This window comes from Oncorhynchus keta, unplaced genomic scaffold, assembly GCF_023373465.1.
Source record: "Oncorhynchus keta strain PuntledgeMale-10-30-2019 unplaced genomic scaffold, Oket_V2 Un_contig_8521_pilon_pilon, whole genome shotgun sequence".
NCBI lineage: Eukaryota > Metazoa > Chordata > Actinopteri > Salmoniformes > Salmonidae > Oncorhynchus > Oncorhynchus keta.
The window spans coordinates 50,155-54,748 of NW_026290098.1; the positions used below are offsets into that span (position 1 = coordinate 50,155).

The 4,594-nt window shown below is 52.0% G+C and overlaps 1 long non-coding RNA gene across 50 annotated transcripts; it reads left to right on the forward strand.

Annotated features, from left to right (window-relative positions):
• The first annotated feature begins 357 nt into the window (after positions 1-357).
• Positions 358-4,594, forward strand: LOC127926850 (uncharacterized). 50 transcript variants are annotated; one of them, XR_008125261.1, is made up of 14 exons: positions 585-679; positions 1,038-1,171; positions 1,253-1,332; positions 1,372-1,531; positions 1,573-1,652; positions 1,733-1,859; positions 2,584-2,677; positions 2,708-2,906; positions 3,251-3,619; positions 3,682-3,777; positions 3,840-4,185; positions 4,279-4,374; positions 4,437-4,468; positions 4,499-4,588. It is a non-coding gene; the product is annotated as an uncharacterized LOC127926850 (long non-coding RNA). The 50 variants fall into 50 exon arrangements; XR_008125251.1 differs by having other exon boundaries at positions 3,840-4,154; XR_008125236.1 differs by having other exon boundaries at positions 3,840-4,123.

Here is a 4,594-nt window from a genome sequence, read left to right on the forward strand (position 1 = left end):
CCATTTTGCATCTGAGTACTGTATCCAAAGTGACTGGATCGTTGGAGCCATTTCTCTTCAGCTGCTGCCTTTCCTCCCCCACAATGCCTCTCTCTCTGACATCATTTTGGGATTGGCGTAATGACAACACGTTTGAGAAATCTACAACAAATATATATACTACCGCTTTTCTTTGGGGGGTGGAGCTCTGCGTGCGAGCTTGGTAACATAATTTGAACAATACTTATCTGTACGTCGCATCCGTTGCCTTGGTTTTACGTTTGGGTTTCAGAGAGCCAGGGTGCACCAAACCGTCACCAAGGAGACAGGATGGGATGGCCTCTTTCTCTCCAAATAATGCACGTACCGTTATAGGTCATTCAATGTCAAAAGCAATAAAAAAAAGACGACCAAATCTTCACAGGCTGCTGCTTGCTGTTCTCTTTAATTATTTTAATTAAACGTTGATATTCTGCAGCTGAGGGAAGCTATAGGGTTGAGACTGGAGGGAAGCAGGGAGGTCCTTGGAGGATTGGAGACAGAAGGGTAGAAGCAGGAGGTCCGTGGAGGATTGGAGACAGAAGGGTAGAAGCAGACAGTGGAGGATTGGAGACAGAAGGGTAGAAGCAGGGAGGTCCTTGGAGGATTGGAGACAGAAGGGTAGAAGCAGGGAGGTCCTTGGAGGATTGGAGACAGAAGGGTAGAAGCCAGGGGAGGTCAGTGGAGGATTGGAGACAGAAAGGGGGTCCTTGGGGTGGAGACAGAAGGGTAGAAGCAGGGAGGTCAGTGGAGGATTGGAGACAGAAGGGTAGAAGCAGGGAGGTCCTTGGAGGATTGGAGACAGAAGGGTAGAAGCAGGGGAGGTCCTTGGAGGATTGGAGACCGTCCTTGGAGGATTGGAGACAGAAGGGTAGGCAGGGAGGTCCTTGGAGGATTGGAGACAGAAGGGCAGGGAGGTCAGTGGAGGATTGGAGACAGAAGGGTAGAAGCAGGGAGGTCCTTGGAGGATTGGAGACAGAAGGGTAGGCAGGAGGTCCTTGGAGGATTGGAGACAGAAGGTAGAAGCAGGGAGGTCCTTGGAGGATTGGAGACAGAAGGGTAGAAGCAGGGAGGTCAGTGGAGGATTGGAGACAGAAGGGTAGAAGCAGGGAGGTCCTTGGAGGATTGGAGACAGAAGGGTAGAAGCAGGGAGGTCCAGTGGAGGATTGGAGACAGAAGGGTAGAAGCAGGGAGGTCCAGTGGAGGATTGGAGACAGAAGGGTAGAAGCAGGAGGTCCTTGGAGGATTGGAGACAGAAGGGTAGAAGCAGGGAGGTCAGTGGAGGATTGGAGACAGAAGGGTAGAAGCAGGGAGGTCCTTGGAGGATTGAGACAGAAGAGGTAGAAGCGGGAGGTCCTTGGAGGATTGGAGACAGAAGGGTAGAAGCAGGGAGGTCAGTGGAGGATTGGAGACAGAAGGGTAGAAGCAGGGAGGTCAGTGGAGGATTGGAGACAGAAGGGTAGAAGCAGGGAGGTCCTTGGATGATTGGAGACAGAAGGGTAGAAGCAGGGAGGTCCTTGGAGGATTGGAGACAGAAGGAGTAGAAGCAGGGAGGTCCTTGGAGGATTGGAGACAGAAGGGTAGAAGCAGGGAGGTCCGTGGAGGATTGGAGACAGAAGGGTAGAAGCAGGGAGGTCAGTGGGGGATTGGAGACAGAAGGGTAGAAGCAGGGAGGTCCTTGGAGGATTGGAGACAGAAGGGTAGAAGCAGGGAGACCCTTGGAGGATTGGAGACAGAAGGGTAGAAGCAGGGAGGTCCTTGGAGGATTGGAGACAGAGGGAAGGGTAGCAGTGACATTGGAGACAGAGGGGTAAGGGGAGCAGTGCCTTTGGAGACAGAGGGTAAAGCAGGAGGTAGTGACATTGGAGACAGAGGGTGGGGAGCAGTGACAGGAACCCAGAGGGTCCGTGTAGCAGTGACATTAGAGACAGAGGGGTAAACGCGTGACATTGGAGACAGAGGGGTAAGGGATGCAGTGACATTGGAGACAGGGTAAGGGTAGCAGTGTCCTTGGAGACAGAGGGGTAAGGGTAGCATTATTAGAGACAGAGGGGAGGAGCAGTGACATTAGAGACAGAGGGGTAAGGGTAGCAGTGACATTAGAGACAGAGGTAAGGGGAGCAGTGACATTAGAGACAGAGGGGTAAGGGTAGCAGTGACATTGGAGACAAGGGGTAAGGGTAGCAGTGCATTGGAGACAGAGGGTCAGTGCAGTGATTGGAGACAGAGGGTAAGGGTAGCAGTGACGTGGAGACAGAGGGTCAGTGGAGTGACATTGGAGACAGAGGAGTAAGGGTAGCAGTGACAGTTAGAGACAGAGGGTAGGGAAGCAGTGACATTGGAGACAGAGGGTAAGGGTAGCAGTGACATTGGAGACAGAGGGAGGGTAGCAGTGACATTGGAGACAGAGGGGAAATGTAGCAGTGACATTGGATACAGAGGGAAATGTAGCAGTGACATTTGAGAGACAGAGGGTAAGGGTAGCAGTGACATTGGAGACAGAGGGAAATGTAGCAGTGACATTAGAGACAGAGGGTAAGGGTAGCAGTGACATTGGAGACAGAGGGAAATGTAGCAGTGACATTGGAGACAGAGGGGTAAGGGTAGCAGTGACATTGGAGACAGAGGGTAAGGGGAGCAGTGACATTGGAGACAGAGGGTAAGGGTAGCAGTGACATTAGAGACAGAGGGTAAGGGTAGCAGTGACATTGGAGACAGAGGGGTAAGGGTAGCAGTGACATTGGAGACAGAGGGGTAAGGGTAGCAGTGACATTGGAGACAGAGGGGTAAGGGTAGCAGTGACATTAGAGACAGAGGGGTAAGGGGAGCAGTGACATTAGAGACAGAGGGGTAAGGGGAGCAGTGACATTAGAGACAGAGGGGTAAGGGTAGCAGTGACATTGGAGACAGAGGGGTAAGGGTAGCAGTGACATTGGAGACAGAGGGTAAGGGTAGCAGTGACATTGGAGACAGAGGGAGTAAGGGTAGCAGTGACATTAGAGACAGAGGGGTAAGGGTAGCAGTGACATTGGAGACAGAGGGTAAGGGTAGCAGTGACATTGGAGACAGAGGGTAAGGGTAGCAGTGACATTGGAGACAGAGGGAAATGTAGCAGTGACATTGGATACAGAGGGGAAATGTAGCAGTGACATTAGAGACAGAGGGTAAGGGTAGCAGTGACATTGGAGACAGAGGGTAAGGGTAGCAGTGACATTGGAGACAGAGGGGTAAGGGAGCAGTGACATTGGAGACAGAGGGGTAAGGGTAGCAGTGACATTGGAGACAGAGGGTAAGGGTAGCAGTGACATTGGAGACAGAGGGGAAGGGTAGCAGTGACATTGGAGACAGAGGGGTAAGGGAGCAGTGACATTGGAGACAGAGGGGTAAGGGGAGCAGTGACATTGGAGACAGAGGGTAAGGGTAGCAGTGACATTGGAGACAGAGGGAAATGTAGCAGTGACATTAGAGACAGAGGGGTAAGGGTAGCAGTGACATTGGAGACAGAGGGTAAGGGTAGCAGTGACATTGGAGACAGAGGGTAAGGGTAGCAGTGACATTAGAGACAGAGGGGTAAGGGTAGCAGTGACATTGGAGACAGAGGGTAAGGGTAGCAGTGACATTGGAGACAGAGGGGTAAGGGTAGCAGTGACATTGGAGACAGAGGGTAAGGGTAGCAGTGACATTGGAGACAGAGGGGTAAGGGTAGCAGTGACATTGGAGACAGAGGGGTAAGGGTAGCAGTGACATTGGAGACAGAGGGTAAGGGTAGCAGTGACATTGGAGACAGAGGGGTAAGGGTAGCAGTGCCTTTGGAGACAGAGGGTAAGGGTAGCAGTGACATTGGAGACAGAGGGTAAGGGTAGCAGTTACATTAGAGACAGAGGGTAAGGGTAGCAGTGACATTGGAGACAGAGGGTAAGGGTAGCAGTGACATTGGAGACAGAGGGTAAGGGGAGCAGTGACACTGGAGACAGAGGGGTAAGGGTAGCAGTGACATTAGAGACGGAGGGGTAAGGGTAGCAGTGACATTAGAGACAGAGGGGTAAGGGTAGCAGTGACATTGGAGACAGAGGGGTAAGGGTAGCAGTGACATTGGAGACAGAGGGTAAGGGTAGCAGTGACATTGGAGACAGAGGGTAAGGGTAGCAATGACATTGGAGACAGAGGGTAAGGGTAGCAGTGACATTAGAGACAGAGGGTAAGGGTAGCAGTGACATTGGAGACAGAGGGGTAAGGGGAGCAGTGACACTGGAGACAGAGGGTAAGGGTAGCAGTGACATTGGAGACAGAGGGGTAAGGGTAGCAGTGACATTAGAGACAGAGGGGTAAGGGTAGCAGTGACATTGGAGACAGAGGGTAAGGGTAGCAGTGACATTAGAGACAGAGGGGTAAGGGGAGCAGTGACATTGGAGACAGAGGGTAAGGGTAGCAGTGACATTGGAGACAGAGGGTAAGGGTAGCAGTGACATTGGAGACAGAGGGAAATGTAGCAGTGACATTGGAGACAGAGGAGTAAGGGTAGCAGTGACATTGGAGACAGAGGGGTAAGGGTAGCAGTGACATTAGAGACAGAGGG